Below are 18,654 nucleotides of genomic sequence, written 5' to 3'. Positions count from 1 at the left end.
TGCTGATTGATATTCGAGCATAAATCTGTCTTGACTTTTTTATTTTACCTTTATTTAACTAGGCAAGACAGTTAAAAACAAATTCTTATTTACAATGATGGCCTACCCCGGTTTCCCCTAGCCCGGACGACGCTGTGCCAATTGTGCGCCGCCCTATAGGACTCCCGGACACGGGCCGGTTGTGATACAGCCCGGGATCGAACCAGCACTGAGATTGTGCCTTAGACTGCTCCTGAGTGGTGCAGCACATACAAATAACACAACAAGCATTAACTGCAAATGGGATTGAAACAACACATTTGACCTTGTACTGTGAAGTGGATCCGTTCTGTAATGTAAAACAATGTAAACCCCTGCAAAAGGAAGGATGGGCATTGCAGGCACTCGGGACTCTAGCTGCCATATTTGGGCGCGATACCATTATTTTTCAATAAGAACTGAGGGGGCCATTCGTTTGATGTGGTCTCCGAGTATTGTATGGGGCATGCTGGAGAGTGTTGAGGATGAGGTGTGGTGGTAGGGAGGGGTGTTTGGGGGTGTGACATGGCAGGGGAACATCAGTCAAAGGGCCGCTGCGCCAGACGTTTGGTCGCCCCTGACTGCGCACTCCAGGAGGGGCTGGTCTGGTGCAGGGCCACTCGCAGGCCTCCATTCCACTAGGACAAAAGCCAGGGCCCAGTTGAAAGATGTGAATTCAGGGGCTTTTGTGCCCAAAGCTCAGGGACATGCCGAGTGAGAAATCTGACCTTTGCCGAGAGTTAGATTGTGTTTTTGAACCCCTCTTGCTGTCTCTGGCAGTTCAGGGCAAAGAGTGAGTGAGCTAATGTGAGGAGGGGGAGAGTGTCTGTGTGTGTGTGTGTGGGGGGGGGGGGGATACATGACCAAGGGTATGGGCGGAATGTGTTGGTCACAGAGGGATGGTGTCCTTAAAGTTTGTCTTACTCTGGGAAAAAAGTTAAAGAGTTTGTGTTTTTTAACAGATAATCAAGGATTGTTTATTCTGACACTTACTGTCACGAGTTTGTAAAATTGGCAGGAAATTGAATGTGCCAAAGCTCAATTCAGGCTTCAAGCGGGCTTTGACAAAAGCATTTGCCCTTGTGTTGTTCTAGGGAGTCTGTGATGTTGGATATTATTCCCTCTCACGTCTGTTTATATAGCGTTATATATTTATTTTTGCGCAGAGAAGGTGCTGAATATTAAACTTTGGCATACCTAGCATACTGGTGACGGCTATGCACCAAAGTCTTAATGATCAACATCTTGATGATGTGTGTCACTAATTTATGTGGATTTGGCCTTCATAATTATGATTGAGTATTGATATTCATTTGATATGGTAAATCGTTGTCTGGATATATTAAAATGTCCCCTTTCACAAGCTGGTATGAGGTACTGTATGTTTGTCAGCATAAGATATTTTGTCTTGTATAATACAGTGCTAAATGATATTACTGAGAGCAGAGATTATGTGGATAAAATGTGTTTTACTGTCAATACATTTTTCAAAACAGTGCTTTCATCCCCTGCCTTTAATCATCATATCTTCCGCAGTTCTCTCCCGGATGCAGACATCCATAATGCAATCTTCCTAATTTTGATCCCTCGCAATCTGGTTTTTAAAAGGGAAGGGGAAAAAAAGGGAAGGAAAAAAGGGACATATTTCTGAAGGCTCAGTCCATAATCATTTTAGACAGATAGCCTTTCCCATCGCAGATGAGCAAATATTTGTAAACCAGCTATCTAATGGAAAATTAGAGCGAAATTCATGACGGAGAAATCCGATTATCCGTAATTCTATTATGCCATTTTAGCCCACACAGCATATTTTTGTAGAGTTTTTTCCATAAATACCTATGCCAGGGGTCCCGCTAATCAAATAAAATTGAAATTCATCTTCCCATTAAATTCAATTAGCCGCAATTTCTAAAGCCTAACAAAGATTTTAATTACTAAATTATAAAATTCTCCCAAGCCAAATTGGGGAGAGAAAAAGTGCATCCCTCACATTCAAAAAACAAACCCACAGAAGGAAATTGCTGATCAAAAAAAGATATCCAGGGGAAAATAAAATTAGGGTAAGAGCGCTGGGGCCCTTGTTCAGCGAGTCTGGGGTGGAGAGTGACGTGTGCCAAACTCGAAGCTCCTGGGCCGAAGGAAATGAACTTAGTCGAGGTGCTCTCTGTCTCTAAATGTCTGCCCTCTGAGTTATTACACCGTAATTTACTAATTGACACCTTAATTTCATTTATGGGGCTCCTGCACTCATAAGGCAACATCTGGGTGGGCCAGTGGTCTTAAAGCAGAAGCAGGGTGCCTGCAGCCACATCAGTGATACAGGTAGACCTTAGGCCTGTACGGTCCTTTCTCTCTCACCGGTAGCAGATGCCGATTATGGATTTGATAATGGACAGGGCTTAAGGAACACTGTCCTCATATGTTTAAATCCCCTGATTCATCGCGATGGGAATAACGCTTCATGTGCGGCCACGCAAGAAGACCTTTCACTGGCCATAGAGCTGACCCCCTTGAAGCTCAAGTAGCTTATTTTTGTCGGGAAAACTTCCTTTCAAAGGCCTTCACTGACCAATGGAAATGTTCAGTATGCAGAGAGTAGTCTACATCCAGAGATGAAAGAGGCCATGCAAGTAGGTTGTGCTTAAGTAAATTAAAACTTTTTGTCGAATATGCATAGAATAGGACAAACTAGGAATTACGGCAGAGCAAATTCATGATGATAATAAGGACAGCACCAGCTATGGTCTCAGGTCACCACTAGGCCCATTTCCCAGCCACCCCTTTCTCCTTCACCAATGGGCGGCTAAAACAACAGCTCAGCATGCCCTGCAAACACTACAAAGCTCTGTCTGAAAAGACACCTGCTGCTGTTATTCACTTTAAGGCTCTTTAACGGCTGACTTTGTTTGTTTAAAAGGCCCAAAAGAGAAAGACAACCTTCAGACTGGATTGGGCGGTGATGTATTGGATAAATACGACTTCTAATTGTTTAGAAACAAACGTCTAGTTTCAGAGAAGTACAGAGGGGTTCGCTCCTTTTGAAGAGGTCTGTCTGGCGTTGCTCGCAGACAGCCAAACGCTCGAAGTGGATCTGTAAATATGACCAAACTGAAACTTTAATCTGCTTTTTCCATACTCAAGCTGGCCGGGTATTAGAGATAATCTTTTATGTGTGTCATATGGTGGAAGATATGGATGGAGCTCATTTTTTTGAGACAAATCTGATATTTGTCAACCGGTTGAAAAAAACCTGGGGATTTTCCTCCTAATCCTCCCTCGATGTGAAGGCGCGTTAACAGCAAAATGCAGATGGTGTTCTGTGCCCAGCACAGAGAGCAGTGCATACGGGAAGGCGCAGGCTAGCCTCACCAGGGCTCAACGCAAACCTGCGGATAGCTAACGCCCAAAACATAATTAACGAGCCATTTGTGCAAGCGCTAGCCGGTCCGGGTGTTTTCTCTAGTAACAACTTTTCAAAATACACTTCTTTGTTGTTGCTCCTCTTTGTTTTTTCGCCTTTCCAACACAACATCCTTAGTTCTGGGCTGTGCTCATCAAATATTCAGTTTCAAGTCTTCAATTCGAATAAGGTAAAGAAAACAAATTATAAATAAAATGGTGGCATAAATCTTTTAGGATCCTAATTCTAACCTCCCCTTGGAGTGTTTTTGTCTTGATTTTGTCACATGAAGCACTTTTGCTTTCCGTTCCCACTGTTAGGCGTGGTTCAGTTGACACTGGTAGAAAAGCCCTTTCTTCAGTTGCTTTCTTGTTTTGGCACACTGTGCTTTTGTGGTGTGTCAATCCTTTTAAACACAATTATAATTTGGGTAACTCTTGGTTTTCTTTACGAGAGACGTAAAAACAACTTTAGTTTATGTTTTTTTTTTGGGCCCACGGGGTTGAATATCAACCCAGGGGCAAGTCGCCTCTAATACACTGCTCACTATGGAGCTAAAACCGATCATTAGACACATTTCTTCTCAAAGACGTCATGACAAATGGAGCAAAGCTGCTAATCGAATATTTCAGAACATATCTGCTCTGGGCACTTTAGCACCAGAATGCAAGATGGCAGAATGCTATGAATACATTCCTCATCTGCTTTGGAGGTCTTGACTACATTCAACATTCTATTGATAGTTATCTCAAGTTTTCACATACACTAGGTCATGTACTTTATGCACTGTATATGACTGAGTCCTAGCTTCCCAGTCCTAGCTTCAACAAGCCATCCGTTTCTAAGAAGGTACCAAACACATGACAAGAACAGGAAATACCAGTATTCTAAATGAAAAGGAGGCCTCTGTGAGTCTGTAAAATGGCACTGTTAACATGGCAGCTCAGCTTTTTAAGAGGTAATATACTTCCTACCCGCAGGCGAGCGTCCTTCTAAACCAACTATTAAATATGTAATGCGACTGAAGCAGACACTGAGGGACAGACCGTAACGTGACTGAAGCAGACAGTGAGGGACAGACCAGATTAATGTCAGGGCTTACAGACAGACAGAGACTATTACCTCTCAGCATAGAGGTATAGGGGACTAACACAGCTCCATAAAACATAGACGTACACTGTAGTATACAGTAAGATACTCACAGTTCTTTACCTTAACCTGTGTTTAATAAGACCTATTTGACTTAATTCCACTCACTTTGACCTGACCTTCTCTATTCCTATTTTTAAATGGTTTTCATGGTAGGATTTGCTATTTAAGTTGTATTATTGGGAATACTCTCTGTGTAAAATTACATTCTATCAGAATTGGGGCTGTTAACATGTGCTCCTAACTCAAGATAAACCAGGGTCATTGACCATTTATTCAATCAACAGACAAGGATTGTATCATCCTGGAGCCTGTGTCTCTTATCTGGTCAACTGCAGCTCTTTAACTTCCTTGTTGCCTGCGTCCCAAATGGCACTATATTCCCTAAGTAGTGCACTGTATAGAGAGTAGGGTACACTTTGAGACATAACTGTGGCCTTCACAAAAGAGAATATAAAACCCAAAATGGACTAATAAAGCTTCAATAAAGGCTCAAATATGTTATAGAGTTGACCCACAGCACAAGCGGGGATTCTGCACACTGCTTATTTGGAACACTCTTACTTGTATTAGAGTGAAAGTGATATGTTATCCTCTAAAGGCGGTGCTGTTTCGCCGTGCTTATTTACTTTCATGGAATTCCTTATGTTTTCGACTAATTGATATTGACATTAAGAATGGGTCAAAATGGAAGAGTAAAAGGCAAAGAGCCCTATTAGGTCTTATCTATTGTGTGGGCATTTGTTTTGCGCAAGGCAGGCTTGACATCTATTGATTAGCTCATCCCGATAAAAAAGTTGACATTATAAGCACTATGAAATTCAGCATTTTTTTTAACCTTCAGAGATGCTTTACATTCGTCTGTGAAATAAATAAATAAATCCACGACCAGGTGGGGGGGTAAAAATCGCTAAAGCTCTTTTGGTGTAATTGGCTGAATAGCAAGGGCAGCAGAAAATGTCCAGGCAGGCGACAGTGTGAAGGGGACTCGGTCACAGCGCAAAACTAACCCCTCAGCAGCGACGAGGGAGCTAGACGAACGAGGGGGCAAGCAAGAATACAGCAAGGGCCTGGCACATCTTAACTAGTGCAAGCTGCTCACTCGCCCTCTCTCTCACTCACTCGCTCGCTTCGGGGTAAGCTCCAGATCGGGGGTCCATTTCTAGACAAGTTAAGTAAATAACACGAGCCAGGCTGCAGACGACAGCAACAAGGAAAGATAAATCCCCCAAAGTCACAGCGGTGGCACTCCACTAAATCCAATCAAACTGAGGAGAGGGAGAGGGGGGAGGAGAGAGACAGAGGGAAGGAGGGAGAGAGAGAGATATCCTCTGTACTGCCTGTGTGTGTCCAACAGCATTTGTAGAATAACACCTCATTCAGTCTTTAGCCCTCCTCAAAGGACAGGCAGGGATAACACTTATAACCCTGTGGCTTTATCTCTCCTGCAGATTTTCCATAAAATGCCGAGCCAGGGAGCCGGGGCCATGTGACTGCCATGTAGGTCAGGGCAGATGGGGGGTAGAGAGGGAGGGAAGGAGGGAGGGAGATGGAGAGAGACCGAGAGAGAGGGGGAGGACGGGAGTTTTTCGATGGAACTGTTGAAAATAGCAGGCCGTAACCAGATTAGATCAATAAGGATTGTTTCTATATCTGTCTGTGAATAGGACAGAGAGAGAGAGAGAGAGAGACGAGAGAGAGAGAGAGAGAGAGAGAGAGAGAGAGAGAGAGAGAGAGAGAGACGAGAGAGAGAGAGAGACAGAGAGAGAGACAGAGAGAGACAGAGAGCTAATGTCAGAGGGAAAGAAGAAAATGAGAGAGGACGAGAGTGACAACCAAAGTGTCAGTTTCAGGCCTTAAAACAGGGGTGTCAAACTCATTCCATGGAGAGCTTAGTGTCTGCTAATTTTTGGTCCTAACTTTCAGTTAAGACCTAGAAAACCAGGTGAGGTAAGTTCCTTACTAACCAGTGACATAAATTCATCAATCAAGTACAAGGGAGGAGCGAAAACCTGCAGACATCGGCCGTCCGTGGAATGAGTTTGACACATGTGCCTTAACGCAACAAGTTTCAAGGTAGGGAAATGATTGGGAGGGACAATTTTCAAGCCAGCTCCATTTGCAAAGCGCTAGCTATATTTACCAAACATGTACTGGACATGCAGCATACATATTGCACTTGCGGGATCATCCCTTACATTGGTTTATCACCGGATAACTGGAGTCCTATAGGCTTTTGGTCCAAAGTAGTGCACTAAGTAGGGAATAGGGTGCCAGTTGGGAAGCTTGAACTTGGTGTACACTGATAAGTGACAGCTGGCTAAGTCACAGGAGCCAAGAAACAGGACACCGATTGCCAGTCGCGTAAATAAATGTCAAAAATCCCAGCTCCCAGCTCTGCCGGCACCCAAATCTAGGGATGAAACTGAGACCCTGAGAGAGAGATGTCTTTAGCAGCAGTTCTAGGGTACAGTATGTAGCCACAGAACTCAGAATCCCCCTACTGAGGCATGTTTGACACGATGGCTACGTCCACGAAAGCCTATTCACTGTAGCTTCGTTTGACGCAATTTATCAGAGGATAACAGATATTAATGTCGAAAGTGCTTGTCGTCCTACCAAGGCTCTAGTAATGAAGTAGGATCCTCTAATGTACTCACTACGTAGACTTTCAAAACGAGATATTTTACTAAGCCCTGTCTGGCAACCCATCACACAGCCAAACAAACTGCATGCAGCTGGGTCCTGCAAGGCCCCTACATATGCACTAAATTGACAAATTTAGGTCTACGGTGATGATGGTCCTGGATGTGTTGTGTGGTTTGTTCATCTGACTGTGAATAATCTGTGAGGACACTGGCCACTTCTCCTTTGAGACAGGTAAACAGAGCTTGACCTTGTGTCAAGAGTTTTCATCCTCATTGTATCGACTACCTAGTATGCCTTGAGACTTCACTTGCTTACATTGAAGCATACATTGATCAAATGGTTGATCATCGTCCATGACAGTCAGAGAATTACGAGGATATGTCAATATTCGGCAACTCAATGGGTGCTTTCATTTAACTAATGGGTGCATTCATTTTTAAGGCCTTTAGTTTCCATATGCCTAGGGCAAACCGTTTCCCCAGTGGAATATCAGGAAGCTTGATGGAATACAAAAGATGGACGGGGTGAGGGCTTTGCGTCATTCACTGACCTTGACCTATCTTTTGACCCACTCAATCACACCATTCTGTTTTGATCAATAAGGGACAGGTGATGTGCTAGGCCTAAAAGGTGAAATGTCTATATTTGAAATCTTTTTTTTCTCTTCTTTCTTCCCTTTTTTTTACATAAGGACTCCTGAGCACCAGAGGACATGATATGTTTGAATAACTAACCAGACAACATCAAACCAAAACACTCCATCCCCGTTTAAAACAATTATTGATCAAAAAACAGCATCTGTCTGTACATAAAGGCCTCTTTCAATTGATTTTTTTTCTTACCCTGGCTGAAAAAAATATATAATAGAGTTGATATGAATTAAGGAGTGTTTTGCTTCAATTCATCTAAGCAGACTCAGACAATAGATGTTGTTGCTAGGGAAACATGATAACACAGATTCTATCTGTTGCTTAACAATCAATTACTTGAATGCCTTTATACTGGTGTTTACAGTGAAACACAAAAGAGACTGTTAAAAAAGCCAGGTGGCTTTAGTGTAGGACAGCGCCATATACAGACAGCCTCTTTTGTCAGGTTCGGAAATTCAACAACCCTGCAATCCAACAAGCATTGCAAATATGCACAGGGTTTTTGTTGAAAAGACCGTTTTTATTCCACCAATAAAGGCCCAAACAAAGCTGTGACTTGTATCCCTGCTAATCCAAATCTACTGCCTGGTGTTTGCTAGAACTCCTACTTTTTGTTGTTGTTGCTGTGGCTGTATTGAGCATGTTGTTGAATTCTGCTCAGTACACTACGTTTGGGATCTCAAACTTATTTCATGTGGTTGCGGTGTAGCTATTATTGTGCTGCAAAGAACTTGTGACCGATCAGGTGTCACTTAAAACTGGCACAGTTGGTCGTCATGTTTTTTTTTTTTTTTACAAACGTCCACTGCCTCTAATAGTTAGGCATACTTAGGCTCAAGGTTGATCTGTGTAATTTCCGTGACACTTCCATATAAGCTCAATGACATTACTGACATTAAGCTTCATAAGGCGGTCATAAGAACGGCATCATGATTATGCTTATGACCTATGACGTTAACACTTATGAAGCATGACATTATAAACATCGGATTTAGTTGTGCTTCTAACCATTGTATGCGTCTTTACAAGAGTGTAAGTGCTGAAAGTGTGAGAAGTATATGGTCGAACCGTAATGACCTACAGTTTTTGTCTTTATGACAGATTTGTGTAGGCTTTATGTCTGTAGGCTTTGAGTTAAGTGTTTAATTGGTGACACTTTATTTGAAGGGTACCAACATGAGGACTTCATAACACATTCATAACCCACGCATAGCCCATTAATAAGAAGTGCATAATAATGTAATACCTGCTTATGTCAACGTCATGTATGTGTTATGTCACAGTAGTGCCTACTGCAATGATACATTTGTATTTTAGACATGCGTATTGCTTATGTGTTATGTATGGGTTATGAATGTGTGGATAGTCTTCATGTAGAGAGTTCCCTTTCTGTTTCTGTCAGACATGCCCTAGAGAGAACCCAGACGTGAGGGTGTTCAGTATGACACAAATTGACTGAAACATGCAATAGAACAACTATTGTTGGACCAACAGTGTTTGTGACATCATGCCGTAGGGTTACAGGACAACACTCAAGAAAGGTTACAAATATTTCTGACTCCTGCAAAGAGTCTTTTTAAAAGCAGGCAAATCCATGTACATGTCCTCCTCAACCAAAAAAGGCTAATCTAAAGTGGGTAAAGAGATTAAATGACGTGACCCAGCAATAGCAAAGTAAATCAAGGGCTATTCCTGTCTCTAAAGCCACTTCATCCTGAGGATGAAAATTCACAGAAGTGACTTCAGGTGAGGGGGATCTATAATTGACATATATTGTGGTGCAGTAAAGCAGGGTTTTGTCATAGGACTTAAGTGCTATATAGTTCCTCTTTTATGACAATTTGCCACTTTCAATAATCGGTAACACTTTATTTGAAGGGTACATTTATAAGGGCTTCTTTAGACAAGTATGCGTTATTAATGTGTTATGAAGTCCTTATGCAGGTACCCATCAAGTAAAGTGTTACCAAATAATCTCCTTATTCTAGCTCATCACAACTGGTTCTCAAATACAACGTAACAACTTAAACTTCACACTACATTTCAATAACAGGAGGTAAGCGTTTTCACTTGTTCATATCGTTTACAAAATGACGATCTATTAATGCATTTTGTTTGTGACACGCCAATATTGAGGAAATGACATTCCAGCACCATAGATATCAGCATCTGTACCAAAAGCATCCTTTCTACAGTAATTGAAAAATAGAAGACACGACTAGACAAATCACGCATGGCTGATTTATTACGGCTGCAGCCTTGTTAGATAGGCTTATACAGGTACATTCTTTTCATCAAGATGAAAGGATTAAAAGGGACACTTTCACACCGTTAAGCTAACCATTTCCAAAGACAGTGAAGAGAGTGAAGGTTCAAAGTGGCAAACGTGTGCTTCAAAGATGAAACCCTCCCCACTTAAGACATTGTCAAAGTTTCCCAATGCCTGCCAGGCCTGTGCAGCTAGCCCTTTTGATTGAAAATAATATGATGCTCCATCTTTCAAAGATGTGCGTTTCCCAAAGCATTGTTGATTGCCCTGTGTCCATTACTTGGAGGGATTATGATAATATTCCACATTGTGCTCGGCGTGATGCACAGGAAATTCAATACTCAAAAGGTTAATGCAATCAATTAGGATGACAAAGGAGTAAAGTAAAACCCTCCTGCTCGCTGAAAAAAGAGACAGGGGAAAAAAGGGTGGAGAAAAGGTATTGAAAGCTTGAATGGATCCGCTGAGAGAAAAGAGGCACTCAAAAAGAGAGAAAAATAGCATTTACTCTGTGTACCCTTCAAAGCCAACTCTGTGCAACAAACACACACACCACCATCATCATGCACAACCACACACACGCGCACAAACACACACACCACCATCATGCACCACCACACACACAAGCACAAACACACACACCACCATCATGCACAACCACACACACACACACACACGCAAATTGTGAATTACATCATTTAGCATTTGACAAATGTACCTTTAACAATAAAGGAACAACACTTGTCTTTGAAGGTAATCGGACACACTAAGCTCGGGAAAATGGATCCAATGCTAGAAGCATGGCTCTCAATTAATAATGAAAATGTATAATGCTGTGGATGTTCTATGGACGTTCCAAGTCAGGTTTTTGCTCAATACTTCCTTTTTGTGTGTGTATTGTTGCGTGGATTGAATATTAAACAACAGTTGGGGTCTACAACTGTGCACGTGAATTATATCTTTTGTTATTTAAATAGATGTTACAATCCTACACAACACAAAGGAGTCTCATCATTGCAGATGAATGGATAAACTTGGATGGCGGCGTTGAGCTCTTGCAACCGTTGTAATAATCCATATTACCTTTTCTAGACTGTGGCTCAGTCTGTCAGAGTGCTGATGTATTAATCACATTCTCTGTGGCTAATGTTAGTATTATTAGAGGCTGGGTTGGCAATACTTCACTAACATTTGCCACACCAATTTCTTTGCAGATGCAAGACGAAAAGCCTAAAACCTTGGTAATCAAGTACGGGACAGGACAACAACATCACGATAATAGCCACACACACACACACACACACACACACACACACACACACACACACACACACACACACACACACACACACACACACACACACACACACACACACACACATATATATATAGAAAAATAAACATACTCAGCAGTTTGTGGCTTGGGGGAGAAAAGAGCGCAGAATACTTTTTCCTCTCGTTTCTAACAACATCAAGACAATGTGCCATATCTTCATACAATTACACAACTCAAAGGCCCAGACAGAACTAACATTTCAAAATCTTGATCATACCTGCACAAGCAAAAGACCTCAAAGTACAGTACTAAGAACAATATCCTCCCTTAAAAGGTTTTCCACTACTAATTGACCTGTTGCAACAACGTTTAGAATTCAGTCAGAGTCTACTTGAGTAACTGGCAAAGGAGAAGACAATTTCCTACATTTGCACAACCTTTCCAACTTAAGTCTGTCTGTGTTCCAAATGTTACAAGGAAAGAGTGAATTTGGAGGAAAAGCATTGCAGGAAAAGCATTGTGTCTGGTTGGTGTTGTTCTATCATAGACACGGCACTAAAATCATTCATAAAGACCTGGGATTAAAACGGTTGTTTAGATGTCAATTCTACACAATGCTTTCAGCTCTTTTCCACAAATAACAACTACAGCATTCAGACTTGGTGTGTGCAAGTGAGGAGGTGGACATCGAAAGACAAAAGCCAGGGCTACGCGGTAACCAGGGCTACGCGGTAACCAGGGCTTTACATTTGGACCATAAGATATTTCACTTTTTCAGAGGCACAACTGCTGTAATTTGACCTACATCACATTTTTCTGTTTGGGCATTTCTCGGGGCCGCCAGCCACGTCACAGAAACAATGGGCCAAAATGGGCTTTGAAGTCGAGGCTGAATGAAAGCGGAGGGGCCGACACATGAAATGCCCTCACAGCTGGGCGGCCCCCAGTCAAAAGAAAAACAAATACTTTGAACGAGAGGGGGACACGCCGCTCCTGTCTGAGGCTTCCTAAGGCCCTGAGCCGCCACCGGGAGGTGGGCTTTCATGACGTGCCCGTAATGATGGATGGATTCGGAGGAAAGTCTATTCACATGGAGATGTTACATCATAAATATTTACACAAGGCTGCCGTTTCCATGTAGCCTTTGCTTGTTTTGACACACTGGAAAAATTCAAAAGGCCAAAAAATGGAAGAGAGAGAGAAAATAGGAAAATGAGGGGGCGGCGGCTTCTTTTTGTTGTTGTTATCGTTGAGATATTACATCGACTTTTTCTCTGTCTCTAAGAGACAAATGGTATGCTTCTCCTGCAGGACGATGGAGTTTATTTAGCTACTCCAGTTCATGACTAGGCAAATAAATAAGCCACAGATGTTTTTGAAGAATCATGACTCTAATACACAATAACCTTCAATGACCAGTATCTAAAGACAAAAAAAAGTCCACCATTTCAGAGGGATGTTGTTATTAACCATACAACTAATTCCAACACTATTACAATGTTCTAAATCACAATACTTTACCCCCTATGCTTTTGTTAAGAAATGTAACATAAAGGAATAAACCTTAAAGGAGAGCTGTGCCTGCACAATGCAAAAGAAAGCCACATTTTCGGCACTTCAAGCCTTTCGCTAACAAACTGGCACACTCCTTTTTGAGAGCCTGAGCGTTCAAGAACGGCAAAGAGGAGAGAAAAGGGAGCCGGCAGTTTTGTTGTTGGTAAGCAGCCCTACAAAATTCTTCACAGCGAGCACAATTAAAAGCCTCTGACTCCCCAAAGGAAGCCCCAGAACCAATGAAAACAAATTTGCCAGTTTAATTTTCCTCCCACTGTTTAAGAGAGAGGGGGAATCCAGTCTGGGAGTCTTCTCCTCCACCCCAGTTCTCTGGGAGCTTTGTGGAAGGGGGGAAAGGCATGCAGGCCCGATGTTGGAGCCAGTTGGGCTTTCTGATTAGCTGAATTAAATATATCAAAACCCAATTAAGCTAACTATACTCCAGCTATTCAGGTTGAAGGCGAGGGGAGAGTCGGGTCAGGATGCGAGGGCTGCTGTAGTTGGCACACACTTGCTTCACTGGGCCTCCCAAAGCACCCTGCGTATTGGAGAGAAGGAAATCATCCTCCCCTTCATATTACAGTCTCCCAGGCTAATCAACCTTTCCAAATCGGCAGAGAAATTAAGAAAAAAGCTTCCCGAAAGACAGCAGCTGTAGAGCGGTCTGTCTCACTGTGGTGCTAAAACATCCACTATGCGCACAGTTTTGAGCAACAATCTTGAAGGAAAACTTACAGAAGGTTCAACCATGAACACATTCCCAGGCGTTTCTTTAGATAATGGCAAACACTTCATTTGCACAGAAGTAGCTAGTTAGTTATGCTAACTTTAGCTAGTTATCTAAGCAAACGAGAATGTTTAGAATGCCATGGCTGAATGCCTCTAGTTTAAACTCTAATTTCCCACAATGATTTTAATCAGAAGAGGACATCCATTCCATTTAGCTACTGTTTTTGTTGCAGTTATCAGGTCAAAATATTTATGCAAATGATCCCAATTCTCGTTGCAGCTTGTGACTAATTCATGTTGAAGAAAATGGATAAGTAGCCTAAGCTCGATATAATAGCTCTATTATATTTTAAATGATCTCAGACCTGGCTGATCTGTTGTTATTGTCTCGGAATATAGTTTATTTTGTGTTTTCTTCCCCTATAATCAAAATATACACACACACATATATAAACCTACAACCCAATGAGATGTGTTTTTTACTTGAAACATCTTACATTTGGGTAAACATTTTTTTCTCGTTTGACAGCCCTACTAACATTCCCGTAAATTGAAAGACACCATGGCTTGTCCGAGTCTCAACCTGTGTTACTAACATTCACTTTACACCTAGTATATCCTGTAAGTTGAAAGATACAGGTTCTCGTAGGCTATGCGTCAAGGCCCTATAAGACTTCATGAATGTGTACTCAGTGGTTATGAAGGTGTTATATAGTCCGAGAAGTTACAATTATAATGTCTCTAGTTGGTGCATCCATTAATATGGATTAATTAAAGTAACATCAATCTGGAGACGTATTTGGGCCCTGATTGATGCCGAGAGTGTCTCTTCCCTCCACTCTTTGACTGACGCCACCAAGACAAAGAAGTGTGGTGCAGCCCCGTCTTAATTCACAGGCATGCCACCCCCCGGTGACATTAAGGGTCCTCACTTTGACATGAGACAGCCCACGGTGTCACTTCTGAATGTACAGATCCCTCTTGACTAGGAAGCCAGGGGCAAGGGCTGTGCTGTGCATCCTCATGACAGACTCCTACATCAGCATTGTGCTCTACCAGCTAACATCATTAGCACAGAAGGTTTTGTTTCAGAAAAAAAAGCAACCCAGTTTCTACAAGTCACAAGTCATTAATGTCCTCTGAACAATCAACTTGTACAAGCTTGTTTTTTTATTGGTTAGATAGTATTGTGAGTTTCTGACAATGGCGTACAAGTTAGGGACAACTATTTAATACGATGGCTCTTATTTCTTGGTTAAAAGGTTGTAAATTGACTCAAAGGTTTATAACAACATAATGACTACTAATGGTGGCAAAAGTCATCTGTATTTACCCTTCTGCATCTAATGGTTGGAGTAATTACTAGTAATTAGTGAATGACATTCAATGGAACCATTAGAAAATTATGTCTGGGAGATTATGGGGTAACACTTGACATAAGGGCTACATAAAACATTCATAACCTGCACATATCACATTCATAAGCAGTATATTCAACAACCGCAAAAATGAATAACAACATCAACTTGCAGTTGCTGTGATAAGTTGTACGAAATGCTTATGTACTGCTATGAATGCTGTAGGTATGGGATATGAATGTCTTATGAAGTCCTTAAGTAGGTAACCTGCATGTAATATTTTAGCATGCTTAGTTACAATTTACCCCTAAAACGCCCAAAACCAGGCAAACGAAAACTATTGTCATTATGACAACCAACCTTGCAAGTGACAAGTGACACACTGCATACTTTGAATGTTTGTTATGTAAATGTTGTTTCATGAAAATTCATAATGTAGCTCACATAACAATCTCTTAGTAATGACCTTCTATCCTAAAGAGTCTTTGCATCTTATGTCAACTTATAGCAATGACAATTAATGAACCTAAACAATGGTTTGTGTCAGAGCAATGCCATAACATAACATGTGTCATAACATAAGTCCGTTTTCACAAGAGGACACAACTGCGTATGGCATCTGTTATGTCATTACAATGCAGATGTTATGTATCCTCGTATGACAGGGCTTCAAGTATGTCTCGTTCTCTTGACTTGATTAAGCCCCATCACTAAGAGATGATCACTAATGTACCTTTTACTGTATGTAGCCTTATGTATTTCTTTTAAGTCAAACATTTACGGGTGGAGTGTCCTTATCCAACTATGTTTCCAGCTCTAGCACTACCTGGAAAGGGTCATATAAGGGTACACTCACAGGTAATAGCTCTGTCTGCACCATATTACATGGTACCAAGAGCAGAAGAACACTGACTGCATATATGATCATAGCCCCAGCCATTTCATGCTGTGAATGTCTCCTCGAAAAACCGATACATCAGGGCATATGTACAGTGTACGACATCACTGTGAGTTAATCAGCTGGAAAATAAAACGGTGGGATTCTAATAAGTAATTTGTCAATTTTTACAACCCCAGACACATTGATCCATGGTGATTAATGAAGATGCTTGATATTGTTGTAGATATGAACAGGGGAGAATGTGGTGGCAGTAATCAGTCATGCGGTATATTTGTCCTACCTCGTTTTCTCTTCCAGCATGGGACCAAGTCACTCCATATAGACTTACTTCATCTAAGAAAGAGGGGAGAGAGGTGTGTGTGTGATGGGGTAACATTAAAGCCCAACAATCATCTATTACAGTATCTACATATACACTACCAGTCAAAAGTTTGGTAACACCTACTTATTCAAGGGTTTCTCTTTATTTTTACTATTTTCTACATTGTAGATTAAACATCTACATTGTAGAGAAAACATCAAAACTATGAAATGACACATATGGAATCATGTAGTAACCAAAAATGTGTTAAACAAATCTAAATATATTTTATATTTGAGATCCTTCAAAGTAGCCACCCTTTGCCTTGATGACAGCTTTGCACACTCTTGGCATTCTCTCAACCAGCATCACCTGGAATACTTTTCCAACAGTCTTGAAGGAGTTCCCACATATGCTGAGCACATGTTGGCTGCTTTTCCTTCACTCCACAGTCCAACTCATCCCAAATCATCTCAATTGGGTTGAGGTCGGGTGATTGTGGAGGCCAGGTCATCTAATGCAATACTCCATCACTCTCCATCTTGGTCAAATAGCCCTTACACAGCCTGGAGGTGTGTTGGGTCATTGTCCTGATGAAAAACAGTCCCACTAAGCGCAAACCAGATGGGAGGATGTATTGCTGCAGAATGCTGAGGTAACCATGCTGGTTAAGTGTGCCTTGAATTCTAAATAAATCACTGACAGTGTCACCAGCAAAGCACCCCCATACCATCACACCTCCTCCTCCATGCTTCACAGTGGGAACCACACATGCGGAGATCATCCGTTCACCTACTCTGCGTCTCACAAAGACACGGCGGTTGGAACCAAAAATCTCAAATTTGGACAGATTTCCACCAGTCTAAAGTCCTCATGAGAGTGAGTTTCATCATAGCGCTTTTGCGACTGCACTTGAAGAAAGTTCTTGATATTTTCCGGATTGTCTGACCTTCATGTCTTAAAGTAATGATGGACTGTCATTTATCTTTGCTTATTTGAGCTGTACTTGCCATAATATGGACTTGGTCTTTTACCAAATAGGGCTATCTTCTGTATACCACCCCTACCATGTCACAACACAACTGATTGGCTCAAACACATTAAGAAGGAAAGAAAGGAACACCGGTTAATTGAAATGCATTCCAGGTGACTACCTAATGAAGCTGGTTGAGAGAATGCCAAGATTGTGCAAAGCTGTAATCAAGGCAAAGGGTGGCTACTTTGAAGAATCTCAAATATAAAATAAATGTTGATTTGTTTAACACTTTTTTGGTTACTACATGATTCCATATGTGTTATTTCATAGTTTTGATGTCTTCACTATTATTCTACAATATAACAATAGTAGCAATAAAGGAAAACCCTTGGATGAGTAGGTGTTTCCAAACTTTTGACTGGTACTGTACATATAAAGAAATATATATATTTGAAGGTCCATTCTGTGCACATCTCTGATGGGCAAATTAAAAATAAATGTTAAGACTAATTGAAGGGTACCTACATAAGGACTTCATAGCTCAGTCATAACCCATGCATACAGCATTCTTAAGCAGTACATAAGCATGTTAAAATGACTGTGGACAACTGAATATTTTAATCATCGCTTTTCTTATGAACGAATTATATATGGATTATGAATGTGTTTATGTCGGTACCCTTCATTTAAAGTGTTACCAAGGAAGGTGTACCTCAGCTGAATGGCCCTTTACACTGAGTCAGAATGTAGAGATAAAAAGAGGGAGGGGGATGGGGAAATGGTTTAACAGTTGACATCTTCAATTCAACAGTGGGGAGCAGGTGCGATATCCGGTTAACCAGTTTTGTGAATATTTCAGCACAGCTTGCCAATGATAATTTACTTAGAATCAGTAATCCCACAATCAGATTGAAGGGTGTGAATTTATTTGCCAATAACATTGAAGGTCTAGTTAGCCAAGGCCTGCTCAACACATTCATGGAGAATGTGAAATTAGGTCAACCGTGATCTCTTTCCCTTATGGCAACAGTCATATGATACAGGTGCAAAACATTTCAAATGACATGGTGCAACATTGTAGATGTGAGACATGGTAAGGTCAAAACGTTATACAGAAGAGACACTTTAAGCAAGGGTTTGAAGGGTGCGAATTTCTAGAAAATCCAGAAGTTTCTGGAAAATCCTGCTATAAACGTAAAACAAGGATTATGACCCAGCCATATAATGCCTATAACAAAAAATATTTAGAAATATGAATATGTGTATTTAAGCATACAGTTGGCTATACTTCATGAATGACATTCAAAGCCCACTGAACTGTATAGTACCCAGCCATTGGCAAAGACAGAAACGTACATAGGCAGAACCAGTTGAGTCACTGCAACTTCTCAACAAAGTTTCCTAACCTTGAGAGCACAAGTGAG

General features: G+C 41.3%; 1 protein-coding gene across 3 annotated transcripts in view; it reads right to left on the bottom strand.

The window, feature by feature from the left end:
- casz1 (castor zinc finger 1) overlaps window positions 1-18,654 on the bottom strand; it is a 250,642-nt gene that overhangs the window by 102,257 nt on the left and 129,731 nt on the right. For 2 of the 3 annotated variants that reach the window (XM_064922913.1, XM_064922912.1), the window contains one exon: window positions 16,234-16,286. The exons of the other annotated variant lie outside the window; for it this stretch is intronic. The gene's annotated coding sequence lies outside the window, so the exon portion shown is untranslated. The remainder of the gene's footprint in view (window positions 1-16,233; window positions 16,287-18,654) is intronic. 3 annotated transcript variants of the gene reach the window in all.

Source organism: Oncorhynchus masou, chromosome 18 (assembly GCF_036934945.1).
Source record: "Oncorhynchus masou masou isolate Uvic2021 chromosome 18, UVic_Omas_1.1, whole genome shotgun sequence".
Classification (NCBI taxonomy): domain Eukaryota; kingdom Metazoa; phylum Chordata; class Actinopteri; order Salmoniformes; family Salmonidae; genus Oncorhynchus; species Oncorhynchus masou.
Note: the sequence above shows the minus strand (reverse complement) of the source record. Positions and strands in the feature narration are given on the sequence as shown.